The 25,737-nt window shown below is 42.0% G+C and overlaps 1 protein-coding gene across 6 annotated transcripts in view; it reads right to left on the reverse strand.

Moving 5' to 3' along the window:
• The window catches only part of MSRA (methionine sulfoxide reductase A), a 246,367-nt gene that overhangs the window by 214,312 nt on the left and 6,318 nt on the right, over positions 1–25,737 (reverse strand). Inside the window, exon 1 of one of the 6 annotated variants that reach the window (XM_050314808.1) lies at positions 14,998–15,936. The exons of 2 other annotated variants lie outside the window; for them this stretch is intronic. The gene's annotated coding sequence lies outside the window, so the exon portion shown is untranslated. Of the gene's footprint in view, positions 1–14,342; positions 15,937–25,737 lie in introns of those variants that run through there. 3 more of the 6 variants (XM_050314807.1, XM_050314810.1, XM_050314809.1) reach the window with 3 other exon arrangements.

Raw genomic sequence — 25,737 nt, forward strand, 5'->3', positions numbered from 1 at the left:
AGATTTATCTTTATTCTATGGTTTATCCAGGGTTTAGTGGTGGATTTGGCAGGGCTGGGTTAATGGTTGGACTTGATGATCTCAAAGGTCTTTTCCAACCTGAACCATTCTCTAATTCTATAATATTCAAGAATCAAAGAACTTTGTAAAAGTGATCAGAACTGGCACTTGAAGAACTGAAAAATTCTGATTTCTTGGGTGATCAGACCTGTTCCCATTTCACACAGAGCGCTACAGACCCTGCTCAGCATCCAAACTTCCAGAACTTCTACAAGTATCATGATTTCCCTCCAAAACAAGACTGAGGATCAAGCACCCAAAATTAACTGTCATCAGGTGGTGAATTATCAATGTATCTGGTCTCAAACAGAAGCCAATAGTGAGACACAGTGATTTGTCTCATTTATGTGCCCATAACATACATTTTTACATTTTATGTATTTATAAAAACTACAAAATGCAGGGCACAGAACTTGACTGTGAAACCTGTGTCCTGCCTTACTGGGTGAGAAAGAGGAGCTCAGCTCACTAAAAGTTAATAAATTCCTTGTAATTCAGGCAAGCACAAGAGATTCCTGCATATGGAGTGTCAGAAAAACAGCATTTTTCAGAGTGTCAGGTCACTGAGCTGTCAGCAACACAAGAGCAAGAAATCACGTGGCTGAGTAGGAAAGGAAAGGGAGAAAAATTCTAATTTAAGGCAATTAAAAAGATTAGATACCAACTGGTCTCCAAGGAGATCTTGGGAGTCCCTTCCAGTGCCTAAGGGCTCCAGGAGAGCTGGAGAGGGACTTGGGACAAGGGCTGGAGGGACAGGACACAGGGAATGGATTCCCACTGCCAGAGGGCAGGGACAGATGGGAGACTGGGAAGGATTTCCTGGCTGGGAGGGTGGTGAGGGGCTGGGATGGAATTCCCAGAGAAGCTGTGGCTGCCCCTGGATCCCTGGAAGTGTCCAAGGCCAGGTTGGACAGGGCTTGGAGCCACCTGGGCTAGTGGAAGGTGTCCCTGTCCATGGCAGGGAGTTGGAACGAGATGATCTTTCAGGATCAGGATCCTTCAACCCAACCCATTCTGGGATTCCCTGATCCAGGACCCTGCAGACTGGCTGGTGTCATTTATCTATCCAGTCACTGCCAGTATGGACCAGGAACCTTCCCAAAAGGTGTTTTAAATGCTGCCATAAAGTTGTGTCAGGTGAAAGGCTTTCAGGTGGTCGTGGTCAGGCTGACTCCAGACCAGGAAACCATTTCATTTACTTTGCTGCTGCAGCCCATTGTAGACAGAGAAATACATTTCAGGTGGAATCCTGGGATGGGCCAAGCAAGGCTCGGCTCCTTTCTGTCATCAAGTCTTTGCAAAGCTTGTAAATCTTCTCTACATAATTTAACTCTGACTTAACTGGGGATGTGTGGTTTGAAAGCAGCTGATCACCACAAAGCTACTCCATCAGAACCTATAACTGAGGGAGCAGAAAACCTGTGCTTTAACCAGACCCCCAGGGCACATTGGCCAGCTTATCCAGAAAGTAAGAGGAAGTTTCTCCCTCTGGTGCACAATTTATGAACTCCTAAAGGAGGAGGACGAGAAGAGAGCAGGGAGAACCCAAAAAAGTGACACAGAAGAAGCCCCCTGGAATCCACGGCTCCCTGTGCAGTTTGTAACAGTGACATGAAGGCAGCACCTCCCATTTCCAATCCCACAAGGATGTAGCATGGAAGGACCACAGAGGTCTGAAGCCCAAACACCTGCTCAAAGCAGCACAAATTCAACGTTCCATCCGACCGCTCAGAGTCACCTCCAGCCAAGCTTTCACCATCTCCGAGGATGGTGATTCACACTCTCGCCAGGAAATATCTTTTAATTAATGCAATCACACTTTTCCTTGTCACTTTTTTGCTGTTCATAAAGGAAACAACTGATAATCATCACTGATGACGGTGCTGGGTGTGTGACAAACCCTCCAGATCAAACAGGACTTTGTGGTCACACACAGAAGGTCCAACTTCCAAATTCTTTCACACTGTAAGTGCCCATTGCAACCATGCTGATCCTTAAATAAATTAGGAATTGGGGGTGGCCATTTTTCCAAGCACAAATCAGAAATGCTACATCCAAAACCACTCATTCACTACTTGCTCACTGAGCAAACTCGGGTCGTTCCCCTCACACGAGACGTAATTCAGAAGGACATTACACAGACTCCAGCACACAAATTCCAGGTGATGTTACAAATCCTACAGTCTTCCAGTTGGGAGATTGTCTATCAATTTGGAGCCCTATCTGGCAACAGTTCAGGACCAACTGTCCTGCCAGATCACCTGCAGTTGGGAAAATGTCCTGCCAGCAACCACATGGTTGTGGCTGTGTTTGGCTTCTTGCCATCTCAGGTATTCCTGGGCTGTTCTTTCCCATTCCCAGAAAGTCTCAGGGAGTAGAAAAAGACTTTAAAATTTCATGAAAGAGTCCAAAAGGTCGATTAACAACACTTAGGGGGGTAAATTCCCAGCTTAGTGCTAACAGTACCTTGATTGTGGCCCACATTCCCAGTCCTAACTAGGGAGATTCCCAGACCTTCTTCCAACTCATTTGGATGGTTCTAGTTAAGTTCCTTGCTAATATTTACTTGCTACTGGCTTAGACACCCCAGAAAATACGTGGATGTGTGATGTAAATGTGATTCACCTTTATCAGAAGAAAATTAATGCCTGACATGCTCATCCAGAAACTCCCAGAATGGAGATTAACATTTGAGTGCCACGAATCGAGCTCTTATCTCTGAATTCTTGGGATGCAGGACAAAGCTGGGAAGGAAAGGAGCAGGAATGCTGTGAGACAGGAAGCCCTCCACCAGCAGAGATAGGCAAAGATTTATAATTAATCAACAAGAGGAACGCAGCCCTGTTTTACAAGGCAATAATCCAGCTCCATTCCCGAAGGGAAAAAGCCTTGGAGAATGAAGGCCAAGCAGCTTTTTCAAACAAGGCAACTGGATTATTGCCCCATAAAGCAGCACAGCTCTGTGATTATTACCTTGGTGCTACATGCCCTTTTAAAATGGTTTTCTTCCCCATAAATGTTTAAAACCTCCCAAGTAAAAAAAAATCGGGAGAAGGGAAAGGGGGTGTGGGGCAGAAAGCAACACATTTAATGTTTTTCCCTAATTTTCTGGCAAATATCAAGCACACAATGTCAAAGAAATTGTTTCAATCGGGGTTATTCCAAAGAGCAGCAGTAAATCCTATTAATAAGCAGCACACTAAGATTTTATGTCTCTCTTATCCTTCACACACGTGTTGTTTCCCCCCCCTCTGCTGTTCCCTCCCTTTTCACGCTCTCCCAAAAGCAGGAGCAGCTTTTCTTTATTTAGAATTTTTCCCAGCATTTCCACTTCGCACCATACTTGACCCACCAACCCCAAAAACAAGGCAGAGGCTCAAATATCTCACAGAATCTTATTAGTGATGGCTGATAAAACATCAAGGCACAATTAGTCATCTCAAAAAAACCAAACAAAAACCAAAAAAACCCAGGATATTTGTCTTCATGGCTAAACCCCCCTTCCCCTTAGCCTGAGTGATGTTCCCAGTCCGTGCCATGTGGGATCAGGACCAAAAACCACTTGGCTTCCTTTTATTTAGCACAGCCATATTCAGAACAGACTGTCTGTATCTCATCACAGCAGTAATTTAATGAAAATTCAATATTCCTGCTTTAAAAAAAAAATAAAAAATAAAAATCCTTCCCAGTAAGACAATCTGAATATTCCCAGGATGGACTAAATTCTTCACGTGTAAATTAAAACCTAAATTAAAACCTAAGGATCAGTTCTGCTCACAGCAGCACTGAATACACACAATTCACCCAGTGAGAACATGATCAAAATAAGAACATCCAGCAGACTCCCAAATCCTTTGTTTCTGGCAGTATATTTGGACACAGCACAGCTGCCTCCCAAGTCGGAATCTATTCAAGGCATTGAATTGAAAAGAAAACAAGAAAAGGAACTTTTTTACAAATATTTCATTTCTAAAGACTCTTCTTCCTTCCATTTTAAGAACTTTGCCGTTCCTCTCCTGAAGGTTTCTTCGTAAAAGGCAAACAACCAAAACAAATATGATTCCAACTGACGTTGTTTTGAAAACATTAAATGGAATCCCACTGGGAAATTAAATGGAAATGTCACCTCTAATAATGGGAGAGGATGATTCATAGACAGACTCTAACATTTTAAAATGTGTTACCCACGTAATTAGAGGAGCCTGATTTTCCAAAGGACCTGTCTCATACACCTTCCAGTAAATCCAAGCCTAAATACAGGCTTTTAAAGTCAATTTAAACAGATGTGCTTGAAATATTTGGCCACAGTGCAGAAATTAAACCTGGAAAGCCCTGAAAGGGATGTTCCTGCTATGCAAGGCAGGGAACTCACTGGGTTCCAACTGCCCCAGGAATGTCTTCTTGGAATTTGCTATCACCAGTGGCACAATCACAGCGTGACCTCACAATAATCATCCTCACACCCACTTCAAGTGCCCAGTTAAAAGCACTGGGACTTGGGAATCTGCAACTGGTTGATTAAAAACTCTTTGGATAACGAATGAGAGGAAAGGTGACACCTCCCAGGCTGAGAAGGGGAGATGAAGGTTTTAATTCCACTTGCTTATTAAGCCCAAGTTTTGTGTGGTGCAGACAGAAGGAAACCAGAAGCTGAGTGGGGACAGCAAAGGCTCAAGTCCCACTAATCCAGTCCAGTCTCAGAGTGAGGTGCAAGTTTAGACTCAGCCTAACCAGTTAAAAACCCAGAACATCTTCTCCAACTCAGGTAAAGCCAATTTTATCTGAACCTGCTGAGCAGCATCCACAGGTCACTAATAAATGATTCAAAGCACACTGTGAGGGAGCCTTTTCATCAGTGTTAAAGTCATTACACCGGGTCACTGGACTTCCCTGGAGAAGGATGTTAATCCAAGTGTTCCCAAACTGTGGTTCCCAAACCAGTAACCACCGGCTGTGACAGGGAATCTGTGGGTGATCCTTTAAAAAACCCCAGTATTTGCAGGTTTGGGTGGGAAGGGACCTTAAAGTTCATCTCATTCCAACCCTCTGCCATGGGTCAGGACACCTTCCACTAGCCCAGGTTGCTTCAAGCCCTGTCCAACCTGGCCTTGGACACTTCCAGGGATGGGACAGCCACAGCTTCTCCAGGAATTTCATTCCTGGCCCTCAGCACCCTCAGAGGGAGGAATTTCTCCCTAATATCTAAGCTGGCTCCACAGCAGAGCCTCACAGCTTCCCAGGAACGGGGAGGAACTTTTCATGGTGCTGAAATCTCTGGAGGTCAAGAGATTTGAGATGTGAACGTTCAGAGCTGAAATCAGGGATAAAAGAATTACAGTCAGAAATCCCCAAATCCAGGTACAGGAAACAGCTCATCTGGATGGGGAAAAAAAAGGCAGGAGAAAACTCAAGTTCTTCAGCAGAAAACCCAAATAAAAGAAACCATTCTGGTGCCCTTCAAGGGGGATGAGCTATTTTAGACCTGCCAAGGTCCTGAATTTCAGTATTTTTAGGATCAAAGGAAGTGCACTCAGAGTTTTCCATGGTGATATTTTGTCATTTGTGCCTCATAAGACTCCTGGTCTCATCCTGAAAGGCAAGCAAATCCCACTTGGATTTCCATGTGTCCTTCAGGAAGGCGAGTGAAGCATCAGCTGCCCCATCACCCAGAGGCCAACTCAAAGGCCAAAAGCACTTCAAAAACCAATAATTACACACCCTAACTACATCTACAAAGTTTTTTACACATAAAAGTGTCTTGGAAAATAAAAACCAGTGAAATCTCAGACAGAATATTCCACTTGCCAGCACAGGCAGTGAAAAGGAGATTGGCAGACACGGACTTTGCACATTTGTTTGTCTCAGTTTTATCTACTACAAATGAAATTTCAATGATTTACAATAAAACAGAGCTTTTGATTTAAATGTTTACTCACAAGCTCAAATTTAAGCAAAAGTAAGTTGAGCATCAGAACAGTTGGAAAATTTACCAGAAGAAAAAAAAATCTTTAAATGAGCTCTTTGATAGCTGATTATCATGAAAAAATGTAAATGTTTAATTATCTCAGGGAAGAACATGAGAGTAAAGTTTGACTTTCACCATACTCATATATATATATATATATATATGTTTGTATGAGTACATACACACTCTCTCATCTTTAAATAAAATCTTTTATGTGAAAGAGAAGTTTAATAACACCCATCAGTAAGCTACAAATAAAAATATGCCCTTACCCAAAAGCAAACAGACAAAAATAAAGGACTGTATTGAACAAAAGGAAAAAAATTCAAATATGCTAAAAACCCCCAAGCAAGTAAAGGGTGCAAATAACTTTAACTGAAATGCAGCAGGATTACTGAGTCTTAATATGGCATCCGAAATTAAGTATATTTAATTGGCTCTCATAGCTCAGCATACAGGACAAAGATAAAACATTCTCCTTTCCTTGCCAGCAGAAGTTGATCATTTACTATAAAGCACATGGAATGTTGCAGAAGTAAAACAACTTCATGTAATAAACACATTTCTGCCCCTTGCAGCAAAAGTGAACACAAGGTATGTCTGTAGGCACCTCTTCACCTAAAAGCAATTTTCTCATCCACCCTTTCTTTACTTGGTTTTCTTCCTCCTCTTTTTGTCCTTTTGTTTTTTCATTATTTTATTATGTTAAAAGTGGGGTTTTTTATTTTTTCATTTGGCTGCTGAACACCCAGAAGATTTGTTTCAATGAGCTCCTTATCAAGGAATCCACAGAGCAAACATAAGCCTGGCCACTCCAGGGCACGGGGCTGTGCCCTTTCATTTACCAGCCCTGGGCAGCTGGAACGTTTTCCATAATATCCCACATAATTCCCACTGAGACAGGGACTGAGTCTGATCCCAGAGGATGAAGCAGCTGAGGGGAAATAGCACGTGCAAAATGCACCAGGTCTAACAGAGCTCAAAAGCAGGGAATGCATCCACTTGGGACCCCCGAGTGTTGTCTGTGATAAATAATAATAGTGAGTGTATTTGTCATAAAAGCAACACAGAAATTTCATATTTAAAAAAAAAAAAAAAAAGGACAACAGGGCAGAAAAAACCCCGCTTTGCTTCTTTTAAATGAAAATCAGACTAAGAAAACAGGCTGAGAGCTCGCAAAGGAAAGATTGGGCAGAGTACTTTTATAAATATAATTTGTTAATTCAATTAATTTTAATTTACTTAATTTAACAAAAAGTTAAAACACTTCCTTGTGCTACGAGACCATAAAATCCAGAGATGATGTTCTTAGACACAACTGAGTGCTGGGGTCGAAATTCCAGGAATCACAGAATGGTTTGGGTTGGAAGAGACCTTAAAGATCATCCCATTTCACCCCCTGCCATGGGCTGGGACACCTCCCACTAGCCCAGGTTGCTCCAAGCCCTGTCCAACCTGACCTTGGATACTTCCAGGGATCCAGGGGCAGCCACAGCTTCTCTGGGCAACCTGTGCCAGGGCCTCACCACCCTCCCAGCCAAGAATTCCTTCCCAATATCCCATCTAACCCTGCCCTCTGGCAGTGGGAAGCCATTCTCTGTGTCCTGTCCCTCCATCCCTTGTCCAAAGTCCAGCTCTGTTGGAGCCCCTTTAGGAACTCAAAGGGGCTCTAAGGTGTCCCTGGAGCCTTCTCTTCTCCAGGCTGGACACCCCCAGCTCTCCCAGCCTTTCTCCAGAGGTGCTCCAGCCCTTGGAGCATCTTTGTCACCTCGTCTCAACCCTCTCAAACCTCTTCCTTATGCTGGGACCTCCAAACCCAGATGGAAAAGTTTGGGTTGGAAGGGACCTTAAAGCTCATCTGGTTCCACCCCTTGCCATGGGCAGGGTCACCTTCCACTAGCCCAATTTCCTCACTTTTCATGAACTGCACTGCCAAGATCTCAAAACGTGGGATCCTCCACGTTTGAGTGCCACAACAAGAGGGTAAATGCCAGAATGTGCCACGTGGACTCCTCCAGCCCCTCTTCTAAAACACCTCCTGGGGGACAGAGCAACTTGATGGCATCACCCAGAGGACAAACACACAAAGCACTGAAGGTAATTCTGTGCCTACAAAGTATTCCCATCCTGCCAGTGATTTCTGAGGGACATTTACCTGCTCCAGACCAGGAGAGAGAACGAAAGATTTTGATTTACAAACTCGCTGCTTGTGAGCACCTGGGTCAGAATTCAGCACTTCTAGGACAAATTTATTTAGAAGACACTGTGTTATTAAGAACTACTTCACTTCAAGCTCCAATAGTTTTGTATTAATAACAACCAAATTTGCCAACCTCTGCCTGTTGTGAGGGAAAACAGGAGCGAGTCCTACAAACCTCCACTGCACATCCTGATCCTGCCCAATTCTCTCCTGAGAGTCTCAAGAGACTATTTCAAGTTAAAATCTCAGCCAAGACCACGAGAAAATGAATTCTAGAAGTTGTTAATTGAGTGTCTTTAAATATATCCTCCCTTTTCATCAAAACACGCTGGGCAGACAAACTGCATCGCCCTTAAAATTGTTGTCTCAAAAGTTATGAAGGTTGAAGAGAACTGGCAATAGTTGGGACTCTACATTAGCATAAACACATCAAATATTCATTGCAGCCAAGCACTCATTATGTCAGCATCTGAATTAAATAACAAGAATAATGTTTCCTAACTATAAAAGTAAGTACCACAACAGCCTCCTGCACCACAGCAATTTGAAAGAGGAGACAGGGAGACAGCATTGCAGGAATCCCATTGCTCCCTCTGCTAAAGCTGCTTCATTCACTACAAATATATTGGCTTTTAACAGTTCCTTTTCAGATTAATTTATACCCAAAAAAAAAAAAAAAAAAGAATTGTATTCTACACTGTGAATCCATAAGGAAGGAAAAGCATTATACAGGGACAATATCTTATTACAATAGCACAGTGTATCCAAATGCAAAATTACACCAGTGCTGTGAGTTTATGAGTTTAATCATAGTTTAAAATAAAAAAAAAATACAGAAGACATTAAATTTATATAAAGTTTCTACACTGTCTGCAGAAAAACAGAACAACAAGAGCCAGAAGTGTAACGGCATCAGAACCAAAACATCTCAAACCTTTAAAATGCACAACTAACAGGCAGATATAAAAGCTATAGGTGGGTATATGTAAAAAACATATTAAAGGTATATAATAAAGCCATTGGGAAAAGGAGGAATGGATTTAAACTGAAAGAGGTTTAGTTAAAACTGGATTAATATCCAATCTAGGTTTAGATTAGATAATGGGAAGGAATCCTTGGCTGTGAGGGTGGTGAGGCCCTGGCACAGGTTGACCAGAGAAGCTGTGGCTGCCCCTGGATCCCTGGAAGTGTCCAAGGAGAGGTTGGACAGGGCTTGGAGCCACCTGGGCTAGTGGAAGGTGTCCCTGCCCATGGCAGGGGGTGGAACTGGATGATCTTTCATGTCCCTTCCAACCCAAATCATTCCATTCATTCTATGATTCCACAATGTCAATAAAAGCAGCAAGCCTTAAACAGTTATTAGCAGATAAGAAGTCCTTCTCTCTCTCCTTTGAAGTCTTTCCTGCCTTCCCACCTCAGGAGAACAGGAGGCAGATGGACAATGAACAAACAACCCACAGCTGAGGACAGAAGAGTGCAACACTCTCCAAGCAGGAGCAGATTACAACAGAAACTCAGGGGCAAACCCCAGGCTGTTATTAAAAATGGAAGAACTACCTAAAACAAACCTGCAATTTGGCCATAAACTTCTTGGAGCAGATTTTATCCGTGGATACTGAGAAACTTCCCATGCTATAATGATCAATTATAACTATTTCTATCAATATAGTTAAAAAACCAGAAGGTTTTTTCTGAATATGCTTCCCCTGCACCTACACCTTTTCTCTCAGTCTGTTCTCCCCTCAGTCTCTGCAGGTGCTTTGACCTGGGATAGAATTTTATATTAAAAATCACTCTGTGTGGAAGACAAAAATGTGAAATACATAGCCCAGAGACTTCTTTGTTTTTCCTTGCTGTGCATTAGATGAACAAGCAAACTAGACCTTCTTCCTGTTTTCCTATCTGGAAAAAACAGGGCTGTGGGACCCCCAAAACAAAGTCCACACAGAAGAATTCACACAACAAAGCTCTCTGAAACTGTGTCTGCTCTTATGCTATCTGGGGCAGTGCTGATGGAAAATGGAAATTGCAACACCAATACAAATAGAAAGCACTCAGTGCTGAATCCCAACGTTTGCAGTTGGGAAACTGGGACTAAAACCTTTCTATGTGCCAGGAAAAAAAGCTTAAGTGCATAATCTAAGAAGACAGTTAAAGGAATATTACAGTTTGATCCAATCTAGCAGACCAAAGACTTCACGCTGCTTCTCTTATTCTTCTCATATTAATTTAGATGGAATATTAAATCAGAATCATATTAAATATATTGACACCCAGTGACACCTGGCTAGTCTGGACTCCCCACCTTTCACACCAGTCCAGAAAAGCATCATGTACACGACTCTAGATCTCCTATCGCAGCAGAAATACCAAATTCTGGATCCTAATGTGGAGACAACAGGATGGAACAGAGATAATCTGCTGGCTAAATATAAATCCCATCCACTCTCAGATACTCCAAGCCACCCTCAATGCTCTTCATCAAGAACAACATCCTGAAATATTTCAAGAAGTCAGGGAACTGGCAGGAACTTTGCTTATTGAACTGTTTGTGATGGGCCTGCTCAGTCCCACAGAAGGACAACACAATCCCAGACAGTTTCTGGGTCATAAATCCAGAGTTTACTCACAACTTCCTTAAGGACCTGCAGGGCAGCTCTAGATCTTCTCACTGCAGTTTAGTGAACTCAAACCAAACCTTTCTTCAGACCTTCCACTTTCTTTTTGAAGTCAGCAAATGTGTTGTGTCCATGTCAGAGAGCCTCTTCTTGGGATCTAATTCCTAAGTTGTGGAACTGGAGGTGTCTGGAACAGGTCATGGAACAACAGCTGTGGCTGCCCCATCCCTGGAAGTGTCCAAGGTCAGGTTGGAAGGGGCTTGGAGCAACCTGGGATGGTGGAAGGTGTCTCTGCCCATGGAAGGGGTTGGATTATTCTCTAATTTCTCTCTTGTTAATCAGCTTCATTAACAACTTATTAAGAGCACACAGGGCAAATAGTCAAAGTTTTGCAACCCCTTCGTATTTTCTGTTCTAAAACCCCAACATTTGATAGTACAGAGGTTGCAACTTCAGCCAAACCAAGAGTTGTGCAAAGGCTGAAAGGTCAGCAGGAATAAGAATTTAGGAGAAAAGATGACACCAAGACTCTGCTTGATCTTGGTAAACTTATCAAAAAATAGGGGATTCAATAAATGTAAAGAAGGGACGATAGTGGGGATTCCTTGTACGACCTATAATTTATCCCTTAAAACAGCTTAAATTCCATGGCATCCACCAAATATGACTCAGAGAAACAGATGTACACTAGATATAACTTAATTACAGGAAAACAACTGGAAAGATAGGGATGGAATTTCATAATTATCAAGAGGAGAAGCTTCTATCATTTCTACACTTTCCACAAGATTATCAGAATCAGTCAGAGCCTCAACAACTGTGAGCTATTCTTCAAAACAAATGAGAATACAGCAGACAATGCAACTTAAAAATATTAGAAATTCATATTTTCATAATTTTATATTCTATTTTCCAATTTTTTTTGTGGTCAACAGGGTGATTCACAGGACTGATGTGACAGCCACCTAAATCACTTTGTAAAAGGTGTTTATTCCTCCCCCACGACTACAAAAGTTACTCAAGTCACTGATATGTTGTTTTAACAGTTACAGTGGCCAAAATAATATCGATTTTGCCCAAAATTTCTGTTGCACAAATAAAAACAGTGGCCTTTACTAAATTATGGTAAGGTACAGATGACAAGAAACACGGGAATGCTACAACCTTCTTCCTGAATTTTCTCAGACCACCTTGGTCAATGGTGGACTTCCAGATAAAATATTAGGAAAAAACACTAAGTTTTATTAGGAAAATAGTAAGTTTTATGTACCTTGCTGTGTGGTGGGGCAAGACCTGAAGGAAAACACGCTACAATTAAATGGAATAATGAAAATGATGACACCAGCGGCAGAAAAGTTGCTACACAGAGAGAAAACACCTTGGCATGTAGTGGGCAATAAAATAGGAAATTATACTGGAATAATGGGAAATGGGAAATGGAAAGAGCCTTAAAATATATGTGGGTTTTTTAAAAATATTGGTTATAGAAGCTGAGGACACTCAGCAGTGGCAGGATGTGGAGTTCTACCATATCAAGGTAGAATATCAAGGTAATCTTCCATATAGGAAGATAATATTCCTATAGGAACGAAAAACAACATGCAAAATCTGCATACACTGTATTCAAACATTCCTATTATCATCCTACAGCCATATTTAGGAAGAATCCAAGGTGACACTGAGAACTTTCATCTCTTCCTTGTCCAACGACCACGTGGGTTCTCAGTAACCCACGGTAAGAACTCACTGTGGGTTCACAGGAAGTTCACAGTGAGCCATTCAAAAATGGTTTATATCTATCAATATAAAAGGCACAAACTAAGCCATTCCAGTCCCATTTTGATCTCAAACTGCTTTAAGACTGGTAAAACCAGAAGGGTAAAGCTTGGGTTATGATTAGTCCATACAAGTGAGATCAGACACAGGCCCATTACGGGTTCAAATACGATGCTCTGACATTAAATAATATCATGGCTCAGTGGTTTAACAAGAAAAATCAAAGTTAAACCCTCACCACGAACCCTCAAATCTGCCACAATCCAATAGAAAATAGATATTAATGATTCATTAAGAATTAAACACCAATTGTTCATTTATGAAGTTATTAAACCTACCCAATAATTAAGGATCGTAAATGAATGGTGGTAATGAATAATCTGGATTAAAGTATCCAGAAAACTCCCGATTATTCCATAGTTGAGTGTTTTATATATATAAAACAAACCATGTCAAATTCCACTGCCAAATTTCATTTGCATGCAATCAATTAATGTTGGGGTTCCAACCATTTAAAATATGTCATTCAAATCTCAATTTTTAGCTTGCCAAATTGGGATATTTTCTAAAAAATAAGCACTTACATGAACTTTTAAAAGCGAAAGGTTTAGCAGAAAGAAAAAATACTTCATTATGTAGGCCAAAAGAAACGTGCAGTGGTGTGTAATTTCATTTAGGAAACCAAAATCTCTAACTAGAAATTTCAGAGATAAACAGTATTTTCGACATTGTGGTAACTACTTCAATGTAACTTCAGTGTCGATACATGTTGGAAATATTTGTACAAACATTTCTATTTATAAAGGCATTGCCAGGACCCACGTGTTGATCATGTTTAAAGGCTGAATTTATGAAATCAATTTACGAATTTATTTCTCTCGGAAAAGAAATACGGTTATTTTAATATATCACTTAGAAATGTAAAGGATATTCTAGTATTTCCTTTAGAGGCACCACGAGAAATGTTACATATTGTTTTCTGACTTTTAATAGGGGCACAGATTAAAGGTTTGTTTTGGCATGTGGTGATTAAAGAAAACAGCACACGCTTTGAGACTGAACGTTAATTCCTGGGAAATCAAGGGAATTCGTTCCAGAATTCCACACAGACAGAATTCCAGCCTTACTCCCCTTGATGCAAACCCACACATCCCTGTTTTCCCCCAGCACATCCCATGGTAATGCCTGGGCAGGAACAACAGAGCACAGAAAGCAAAACCCAACTCCTCCAAACACTTCCTTCACTTGGAAATCCACATTTTCACACAGGGCAGTTGAGGATGTTTTTTTAACGATTTAAAAAGAGAGGAGGATTTGAAGAACAGGAATTTCTCTTCCACAATCACTTCCGAGCCGTATTAAAAGGTTTCAGGGCTCCAAATAATAATCACAGCAGCATCTCACCCACTATTTAACTCCAGTACCTTTCAAAAATCACACACAGTTTGCTATAAAACCAATTTAGTGTTAACATTAAGCAACCCAAGGTGTTTTAGATCAAAAAACCAACAAACCCACAGTTCTTTTTAGCAGTGGAACGATCAAAATGCCAACGATGCCCAAATTAAAACACAAACACATGTTCCTCTGAAAATGCTTTTCATTAATGTCGGTTCTTACTTCCTTTCAGCACAGGGGAATCAGGGAGATGTGCAGCATGTCAGGAATTGCACATCTCACGGGCTGAGAGCAGTGTAGCCTTTAAGGATGGGATAATACTTACTCCAAGTGAAGCCGATCCGGAAAAAATCTCCGGTTTCCAGTTACCCCCTGGAATAATCCTGCTGATTGTCACAGCAGCAGCAGGATAATCCAAGCACATCCAGGCCTAATAGGCAGCATGATCATATTTGCTCCTAAGGAATCACAAGCCTGGCTCCCTGAAAATCCTTGGAGAAAAACAGACAATGGATTTTTTAGGTCCTTAATTTTACTGGAACCACAAGACGTCCACGGTTCACTCGTCACGGGGTGTTTTTTTTTTTAATCCACACATGGGAAAAGAGCAGGATTTTTTTCACTGTTTGCAGCAAACAGGTCCTGGAACTACAAACTGAAGTTTCTGTATCCAGTGCCATCAGCTCTGTCGCCTCCAAACACTCCTCACTTGGCAGAAGCCAAGATTTTCCCGTCTCTTATCGCCTCTAAAAGTAGGAAATTCAGCCATTCCGGATGCTTTCTAGGAAGCTGCACTGGAGGGAATGTTTCAGAGCAGTAGAATAACCACATTCTGCTTTCTGGTTTTGCCCTTCAGGCACAGCCTGGCTATCTTCTCCTTGTCCTGCTGCTCTCCAGGCTTGTCCCTAAAAACCAGGACACGGAGCCAGGGCAGCACCAAGCAGCAAAAACAGACATTGTGGCTTTAAGAACGTACTCACTTTTCCATTGAGATGTCCCAACTTTCCCTCTACTCTCACTTCCTTGCTGGGTCAGATGAAATCTTTACGGAGGTTCCATTAAAAGTTGGTTTCTGTGGCGTTACAGGAGAGAAACGCCGGAATTCCCGTCCCGAGCATATTCCGAAGGCGCTCGGGGTTGGTTGGAAAGCACCTTCACGCCGACGAAAACTTTTTTTTGTTGTCGCCCAAAAAAAAAAGAAATGAAAATCCTCCCTTTTATTTCAGCATTCCCCTCTGAAATCTTCCAAGTTTCTCGGCTCCCTCCCAGTTCCATCAGATATTAAAAAAAAAAATAAAAAACAACCACCAAAAATATCACATTCCCCAAATGTCCGAACTCACATTTGTGGAGCCTCCACGAGAAGCTTTTTATTTCCCTGCTCACTGGCAAGTCGAACATCACTTAACGTCCCACCACTTCCCAAGAGCCCAAAAAAGCGCTGGAAGTTTGCAAACCCAGGAAAATTATAAAAAATAATTAAAAAAAAAAAAAAAGTTGGGAGTTGTTTGTTGGGTTTTTTTTTTTCCCCCTGTTACCCCAGGACGGGTTTTCTTTCCCGAAGCTCAAGCCGAGAAATCAGACAAAAGGAGCTGATTTGACTGAGCTGTGCCAAGTCTTGCCTTTTTTTTTTTTTTTCCCTTTTTTTTTTTCCCCCCTTCCCTCGGCTCGCTCGCTCTCTCGCTCTCTCGCTCGCTCGCTCCCAGCATGGCAACCTTCCCGAGCAGCCTTGGCGGAGCTCCAGCCTGTGCCAGCCTGTCTGAATCCTTGTTTTTCCAAAGGATGCTCCCGGCGAATCAATTAATACCTTTAAAAACGGGAAACTGTGGGTCAGGCACCAAATCTTGGCACCAACAGCCGCCTCCCGTGCCAAGCTGGCTTACGGATGTCATGGTTCCCTACCTTTTACAATGGATAGGAGGGGTTTTGTGTGGTTTTTTTTTTTTTTTTTTTGCTCCCTGGAAGCCATTCCCTGTTCGTTCCCCATTCGCAGGGATAAGGGATCTGTTCGCTAAAAAAATGTCCGCGTGCGACACACGAACAACCTGCAGCAAACCGACGTTCCCGGGGAAAGGAGGGCGTGTGTGTGGTTTTAATGAGCACCAAATACTCCTCAGAATGATATGTTTGCATTGCCTCCTCCCCAGAATCATGGGAAGGTGCCAGGAGCAGGAGATGGAGAGGCTGGAATTAGGATCACACTGGGAAGTCACGCACGTTTTAACTTTTATTTCAAGTCCAGCTTGGAAACTCCCAGTTCTTCTCAGTGCCACCATTGTTAAAAATCAGCTGAAAATTGAAAAGAAACGACAAGAAAACCTCCAGCTCTACATAAAAATAGACCAAAAATCTCCATTAGTCTCCCCACGGCCATAGGTGCCAATGATGTCATCTGTTAATTCAAAGGCGCAGGTTCCCGTGGCACCCACAGGAAAAACGGCTCAGCAGTAACAGTTAACTCTGGTGGGCAATTTTCTGATGTGCTGGGAGACTTTAAGGATAGAAAATTATATTTGGAGCTTCATTCAAGAGATTGTAAATGACAGGAATTCGTGTGAGGAAAATTACAGGAATAAACTTCATCTTCCAGCTATTTACCGAGGCAAAATGCCAACTTTTTTAAATCCATGCGTTTCATTAATGAGCTAAATAGAATATTCGGGGGGGAAAAAAAAAACCTTCCCTAAGTGTGTAATTTTTCTAAGTTTATTCAATATAGAGTCTCAGAAATTCCTAGAATCATAGATTCATGGAATGGTTTGGATTGGAAGGGACCTCAAGGATCTAATTCCAACCCCCTTCCATGGGCAGGGACACCTTCCACCAGCCCAGGTTGTTCCAATGCCCCATCCAACCTGGCCTTGGACACTTCCAGGGATCCAGTGGCAGCCACAGCTTTTTGGGGCAACCTGTGCCAGGGCCTCCCCACCCTCCCAGAACTCCTAAAATCCAAGGAAGACCCTCTCTGCTACATTCTATAAGTGAGTGGGTTATTTTAGCTACTGACTTTTTAAAAACCAGCTTAATTATCTGACCTCCAGACAGGTGGATGAATGAGTGTCCACACAAAATTCCCCTTGTCTTGTTTCCACTGACTGTAACAAACCCACCCATGTTTATCCCAGTAGCCACTCAACTCCAGAAGAAACATCCTTAACTTTAAAATCCCATTTTTGCCTCAAAATACTGCACACCCCATCATTTCAATTAGCACCCAGCAGCATCATGACAGGCCAGCTTGGGGAAAAAAAACACACCTATGTCTAACTTTTCTATTTCTTTTCTTCGTGCACTTGACAGAAAATTCTAATGTGTCATTTTGCCTTTACAGGAAGACCATCAGCAACAACGTGGGAATAAAAAGATCCCATGGAAATGACTGTCAGTGGAATTACCTCACAAAGGCCACACTGCCCCAGCAGTCATTACTAAAAACTCAGCTTTTAATTAGTTTTCCTTCAAAAAAACCTGATGTATTGACAACAGAGTATTTCAGCTATATTAAAAAACACATGTCATTCCAGAGGTATGAGCAATTTCAACCATTCCTTCATTACTCTGAGGGAAAATAAGGCAGGAAAAACAAATCCATTCCCGAGCTTTTCCTGAAAAGAAGAGCCTTGCTAAGAGGATGAAGAGCCTTATTTTCTCTCTCAGTCTAAACTGCTCCACAGACAGTGGATCTCATTTGCAGAAATGACTCCATTCTCCCAGTTTTTCAAATGTGGAGTTTCCTGTGGAGTTTCCTAATTCCCCTTTTCTCCACTTAAACGCTCTAATTGCAGGGCTGCTCCACTCCACCGGAATTGCTCCCAAGATCCATCATCCTCCAATTTGAGCTCTTGAAATCTTTCAATGCAACTCGTTTCTCCTCCTTCCCATAAAGAAATTTCCAGCCCAGACCAATCCAGTGTCCCAATTAATCCAGCATCCTCCAGACACAGGAAGAAAACACAAAGCTTTCTCCACACCTTGGGTTTTAGGACATTTTTCCACGTTTTCTGCCTGATTTTTTGCTGTAAACCCCCCTCAGTTTCTCCAGTTTGCTCTTCCTTTGTTACCTGGATCTCCCATAATATGGAAGGAGTCGAATTCCTCATCTCTCCAAGTATTCTCCAACCCATCTCCAGTCCAAATTTGACCCTGTTTGTTATTTATCATTACAGAACAACATGCAGGTGTGTCCTTCAACACCACCTACATCCCCATGCTCATGGAAAAACCACCAATTTCTCCTTGTTCCATATCTTACCTATCACTCATCTTTTTAAGAATTTTAAGAATTCTTTAAGAATTTAATCCTTTCAAGAATTAGCAACAAATTAATATTGATCTGTGCCTTGGTCATCACTCATTTCAAATTCTTTTTCTCCTCTTGGACTCCATGATCTTCAAGCTCTTTTCCAACCTTAATGATCCCGTGATCTTTTATGGATTTCACCTGGATGACCCCAGCATTTGTTCATTTAAAATCCTCCCAGTGCAAACCTCCTGATGTCACCTTATTCTGCCTTTTTTCTCAAAATCCTGACATCCATATATTTTTCCATCTCTCCCATTTTGTAGCACCATTTTTTACTCATTTTACTCACTTTCATCATACTCAAAAACAATTTTACAGCAGCAGAACCCAGGAATGTCTGTGCACCATTATCCACAGGGATAAAATACATATTCGATGACTTTTCCCTCTCTCTCATTCAAAAATCACGTTTTAATTGCTGTAAATTAAATTCAAATGCTGAGTAGGTCTTAACTGGTGTGTGAAATGCTTAACACAAGGTCCTTAACGAGGATTTGAGGAGAGATGGGATTATTTAATGCAAAAGGGCAAGTGTGGAAGGCTGGAATTTCCACACCACCAAGGACTGGATGGAGAGGCACAATCCTGCCGATGGATCCTTCATGTCCCACCCTCTGGACCGCTGTCAACAGCCCAGGAACAGCCACAGGCACGTCCCAAAAAGGGGGACTGTTGGCTGGGAACAATTTGAAAAGCAATTTGATGACTAAGAATGACCAAATTAAATGCAACAGCAAGAAATGGAGACAACTGGTAAGAAAACCAGTGCATGAAACCACTTGGCAGGAAGACACAGAATGCAAGGCCCTTCCTACCCCAAATCGTGTTCAGCTGCCAAAAATGTCATCAGAAGACACTTTTAGGAAGCAGAACTTCAGAAGTGAACATGGCAAAGAGATGATTTTTCGGTTCTACTGCTTGATTTCAAAGGATGCAACTGCACTCCAGGGCCATTATACCCAGATCACTGAATTAATGACTGGATTTAGGGGAAATACTTACAAATGGGAGGGGTCAGAACACCCAAAAATCACTCAAAAAAAAAAGAAAAAAAAGGATCATTACCTAAGTTCTGAAATTAATATCTTAAGAATGAGATGTAAGCTAGTGTTTATTTGTTTCATATAAAGACATATTAGGACATTTTACTTGAGAATCCACTCTCTGGGTTTGGTTGCCTGCTCATTTCTTCTCTTTCTCTTCCCTTTCTGAGTAGCAACTTGGAAACTTGTCACTCAAGGTACCACTAAAATTAAGAAGATTATTCTGTGGGAAGTTTGTTTTATTAAAAGTTGTCTGAGTGCAACCTCTTTAGGATGAAATTTCCTCTCTATACATCAGGTCACGCTCAGTAAGTGTAGAAATAGGTTTGCATATCCCTGTTTAGGTAAGAAGGAGAATCCTTAAGGAAGAACAGGAATAAAAGAAAGTAACAGACCATAAATATTGTGATGTCATCTCTGGTGTAGCTACTTTGGTTCTGATAATATTTAAAAAAAAATCTTATTGCAGTTTGCTAAAGCAGATGAGGAAATTATTCACTGATTCCCTGACTTGGAATTCTGCCCTTCTTTAAAATATAAGCTCAACATTTGAAAGGAGCAGATGATTACAGACATTTTCTCTTCAACACCAGCAGATCAGCTGTCAATGCACTGATCTCATAAATCAGTGAGCTCCCAAAATCCCTTCCAGCCTGGGTTATCCTGTGATCCCACTCTGCAGTACACAGGTTCCAGTTCCTGTCCCTCCGCTTTGGAGCCACAGATGTGTCCCCAAATCCTGGGATGAAACTTTCAGGAGGTGAATGTTTGCTGAGCCAAAAAGTGCTTTTCTGAGCCTGGGAAATGGGGAATGTCAGGAACAAAGACACTCCCACCGTCCAACCAGGACAAACAGCCCTTGCACGACACTTCTCATTCCTCACTGGGTTCCTAAAAATTCTCAGCCAGTCTCAGGCACCAAATCCCTGCTCCAAAAAACAGAACCTCTGTCCTCAAGTTGAGAGTTTCCTGTCTCACACTGAGGGACACACACACCAAAATAAAAATCACTTCCCACTAAAGTTCTGCTTCTCAGCAATCCCTGAAATTCGGGCAGTCCTTAAAGCATCTCTGGAGGCTCCTGGAAAGTCAAATTCCTGAAAAAACAAGCCCAAACTACAGTAAAAATACAGGTATCATCTATTTGGCCACATTTCTCGAGAGAAAAGAAAGTATTCTCTTCAAAATGAAACCCCAAACAATTCCTTCTCCCAGGTGGATGGAACACCACTAATCCAAATTTTGCATATTCTTCACAAAAATTAGTTATGAGCAAAAATCTGCACCAAACAGCACTATATTGTGATGGGTTTTATTGCACAGCTTTTAATCTGATTTAGGACTTATTTACGAGCATCATTTTAATTGTCCCGGAAATTTCAATGCAAGTTTCACGTGCACCATAAAAATTCTCACCAACACAGAGACGTTTCCATAACACTGAAATTCCACAGAAAATAAATACAACATAAGCATGGAAAGACAAAGCAACACCTACCACACAAACAAGTTACAAGCCAAATCATTCAATGGCTGCAAAGTAAAAATAGATTTAAGAAGAATTACATCGAACTGAAGTTAAGGCAACAGGCACCAGTGTAATTTGGAGGTAAAAATTTGACATGAATTAAACCACAAAAGCTTTTTTAGGCTGCAAAAAAAAGTTTAAAGTAAATTTTATACATCAAAGAGACAAAGATTTTAGTACCTAAAATAGTGAATCAACCTTAAATCTGCCTTAAGGTCTATCTTGTACTCAAATCAATTAAGCTGTGGAGTTTTATTATTTACTTCCCGTGGGTTCTGAGGGAACTAAAGATGCTGCACCTCCACAATTCCATGTGTGAACAACTTTGCTCTCATTTGGCATAACCTGACTTTGGAAATGCTTTTCTTTATTTTTGACCAGGTGGTATATGAAGATTAACCAAGAAAATGGAAGAAATTAAAGGAAGAAACTATGATTTTGTGAACTGGAATTTGATGAAAAGAATTTAAAAAAAAAATACAGCTTTTGACCCAGGGCAACCAGAATAACTCTTTGGGCAAGAAAAGGTTTTCAAGGTTTTACACTGAACACCAATTAAATAACATTATTCCCTCAATTAATTTTGGTTGTGCTATTCTAGGGAAACACACAATCAAAAATCTCAATACATTAGAGCATCTCTTTGTGGTAACTGTATTTCACGATGGAGTAAATGTAACATATTTTACTTTTCCATGAAATGAAGACACAGAACTTTGCATTCCCTGAACAGCAAAGGCTTCCAGGGAGGGAGTTACCTGGAGTTATTATGCTCTCAATCCACACCTGGATTGCACTGAGCTCGTCTGTCCAAGTAATTGTAACAGAAATGACTTCAAAACTAAAAGAACATCAGAACTAATCAAAGCAGTTCCCTCCTGGAAAACCATTCCAGCTGGAAGACTGGGACAGATATGTTGGTCGATGCTTTAACCGACATCAAACTAATATACAATTGAAACCCAAGTCACAGGGCCATGGAATGTTGTGTTAAATCCAGCTGTGGACACAAAAATGGTCAGAGAGTGGGAAAATCTCTCCCATGAGGAAAGGCTGGGAAAGCTGGGAGGGTTCACCTGGAGAAGAGAAGGATCCAGGAAGACCTGAGAGCCCCTTCCAGAGTCTAAAGGGGCTCCAGGAGAGCTGGAGAGGGACTGGGGACAAGGGATGGAGGGTCAGGACACAGGGAATGGCTTCCCACTGCCAGAGGGCAGGGAGAGATGGGAGATTAGGAATGAGTTCTTCCCTGTGAGGGTGGGAAGGGGCTGGGATGGAATTCCAAGAGAAGTCGTGGCTGCCCCTGGATCCCTGGAAGTGTCCAAGGCCAGGCTGGACGAGACTTGGAGCAACCTGGGCTAGTGGAAGGTATCCCTGCTCACAGCAGTGGGTGGAATGAGATGATCTTTAAGGTCACAGATGATCTTTAAGGTCCCTTCCCACCCAAACCATTCCTTCATCCTATGATCAGTAATGACAAATAATGATTTCAAGGTGTCTGTGAATCTTTTTCTGCTGGACAAGTGCTCGATCCCAGCTCTGTTCCTGGGACAGTGGAAAGCCAGAACAAGGGGTTTGTCCCTTACTCTCCCACCTGGTGTGGAAAGGAGAAACACTGGGTAAAATAACCCCAATGTCTCTACCTGTGATATCCATTCACCTAAGGAGTGTCACAGTGGCACACGTGGGATCCAGGGCACAATGATATCTAAATATCCAGACAGTGTCATTCCTGCACTAAGGATAAATGGACACAATCAGCCAAAGAACTCCAGTGTATCCCTGGACACACAGAGAAACATATAAAATATTCTCTAGTTAAAACAATAACCTGAGTAAATATAACCTTGTGTGTCATCTCAGAGCTGATGGGTTTGTTTAACACCCCGAATCTGAGAAATTCACACATTACATCCCTTCTCAAAACAGCAGCAACGAGAAGCTACTCAATCCACGTATCCCACCAACCTTTCACCAGGAATAATTACCCACTTTTACTGCCCAACTTTGAACGATTCCTCAGAGCAGCATCCACACACAACCCCCTCAATAAAAACCCTCCGGCTTCATTTTCCCCTTTCGGAGAGGGAAATTACGGGATCAGCACGAGGAGGCTCCCCCAAGCCTGATTTGCATTCACAGGCTGCCAGTTGGGTGAAGTTTCTCCCCATTTAGGCAATTCTGTCTCCCAGCAACCCGAGCTGTTGCCAGGAGAAGCCCTGGGAAGAGCTTCCTCCACACCACCCCCCCACCCTGGCTGTGAGCAGCATGTTAAACAGCCCACCAGCAACTCCCAAGGACTCAAAAATCAGATTTTTTTTCCACCTTTTTTTAATTTTGTGAGGGGTTTAGTGATGAATGACACCTCCCTTTATACTGGGATTGGAGTGATATGGAAGCACAGGGGTTTTTCCATGGGGAGCAGCATTTCATGGATGTGCAGCTCTGTGAACACGTTTCCTGTGGGGTTTTAATCTCTCCAGCCTCATGTGTGCACATTAAACTTCCTTTTGGGTGTTGTTTTCCAGCTGCCAAGAGCAAAAAAAAAAAGTACATGCAAACAACACCCCAAAAAAAAAAAAATCCCTTTATGTTGATTTAACCTTTGCTTCTCCTCTCAGCACCTTCCCAAATGTACATTTAAAGGGTGGTTAAAGGTAAATCCTGTTTCTCCAATGACAGAACAATATTTACAGTTGTAAACTCGGCTGGAAAACGAGGGGTTTAGTGTGTAAATATAATTACCTGGCAAAGTACAAAAAAAATATGTGGCACGTTCCCACAGGCAGGTTTCCCAAGGAAATTCACCTTGGATGTTGGGACCACAAATTTGAGAAGTTCTTGAGGGGCTTCCTCCTGCTTTCAACCTTGGCATCCCAGCAAAAATGTAATGAAAATTAATAATTTATGGCAATTGATGGCTTGAGTGTGTTTGAGGCAAAGATTGTCTCTTAGAATGAAGGAATGAGCAATTAACTCTTCTGAATTAGGAAGGTAAATTGCTAAACCACATGTGACGTCGTTACTCAACACACTCCTGAGCTGCACTTCAGTGGAAGTCAGATCTCATTTTTTTCATATAAGCTCAATTAAAATGGTTAATCAGCTGTGTAAAGCACTGTATCAGTAAATAAAGTGGTGGAAAACTTGAAGAAACTGAGAAAGCTCCTTGAGTTTTGTCCTGAGATAAAACCTCAGTTGAGAATCCCTATTTTACGCCTAAACACAGTGACATTAAATTCATGTCTGAAACAGTTTTATATTTGCCCACGATTACAAACTTTTTTATTTGCTAAAGGAAATAGATATAAATATTTTTCATTTTATTCTTTATTTTGAGGACGTGGTTTAGTGGTGAACATGGTTTGACAGTTGGGCTTGATGAGACAAATGGAAGTAGCAGAGCACAAGCCACTGGTTTGAACACAATAATATCTGTGTTTTAAGAACAGTAAAACAAGACCAGCATGGACAGAAATTCCACTAAAGCCAAGTGACATAGAAGCAAAACAACTTCAAGAGTCATTTCTCCTTCTGAATGTTGTGTTCGGCTTCAAAAGATTTCCAAACAAATGAAACATTAGAAATTACCCAAATTACTTCCAACAAGACTTATGATACCTAAAATAATCTCATTTTTAAATAATTTGTGAAATAATCAGCATCCTTCGTGTATATACAGTCAGCTGGAGAGGAATTCAGTCTGTCTACAAGATGGACATGGAGTTGGAGCCAGTCCAGAGGAGACCACGGAGGTGCTCCCAGGGCTGGAGCCCCTCTGCTCTGGAGCCAGGCTGGGAGAGCTGGGGGGGTTCACCTGGAGAAGAGAAGGATCCAGGGAGACCTTGGAGCCTCTTCCAAAGCCTAAAGGGGCTCCAGGAGAGCTGGAGAGGGACTGGGGACAAGGGATAGAGGGACAGGACACAGGGAATGGCTTCCCAGTGCCAGAGGGCAGGGACAGATGGGAGATTGGGAAGGAATTCTTCTCTGTGAGGGTGGGGAGGGGCTGGGATGAATTCCCAGAGAAGCTGTGGCTGCCCCATCCCTGGAAGTGTCCAAGGCCAGGTTGGACAGAACTTGGAGCAACCTGGGCTAGTGGAAGGTGTGCAGGGGTGGAATGAGATGGGCTTTAAGGCCCCTTCCAACCCAAACCCTTCCATGATTCTATGGATCTGTATCTTGAGATAAACAAACCCCACTTCAGCAGGCAGGGACAGAACAGGAAGAGCAAAACAGTTCCATAAAATACCTGTTTCTGTTCTGCACTAATTCAATGTCAAAAAGTGTCTGTGAAGGAAGAACAAGTGATCTCTGATGGAAACCTTCACCACATCCTCTAGAAACTTCCAAAGAAAACCTGTTACCCCTCCACTCAGCCTGGGAAAACTGGAACACGTGTAAGAAGAAATGTATTCTGACCACATGGAGTATCCCACCTGCAATGAATCAGAGGAGGATCAGCAAGATCCTGAGGGAATTCTCTGACTGCTGAAGTATCCTAGAAAAGATGGACACTCCTGCAACCACCACAGCTCCAGCTGGGAGGATTTACAGAGTCACAGCCCACTGTAACTTCTCCTTGAGTCCAGCAGGTCGGTTGCAGCACAAATTCCACAGAGAACTGAAATTCACTGTGTACGAATTTCATGGAAAACACACAGACTTGGAATTAAATTGTCAAAGCAAATGCAGATCAATTCATAAAGGTAAAAAGAGAATCAGTCACTCTATCACTGAGTTTGGTATGAAGGAGATGGTCACTTAAACCAGAGCAACACTTCAACCTAAAATGTTAGTTATCCTTTGATACACCAACAGGAAGATGCTGATCAGGAATTAGACTGCAGTT

This window comes from Myiozetetes cayanensis, unplaced genomic scaffold (assembly GCF_022539395.1).
Source record: "Myiozetetes cayanensis isolate MyiCay16 unplaced genomic scaffold, myiCay2020 scf2-11, whole genome shotgun sequence".
NCBI classification, from domain to species: Eukaryota; Metazoa; Chordata; class Aves; order Passeriformes; family Tyrannidae; genus Myiozetetes; species Myiozetetes cayanensis.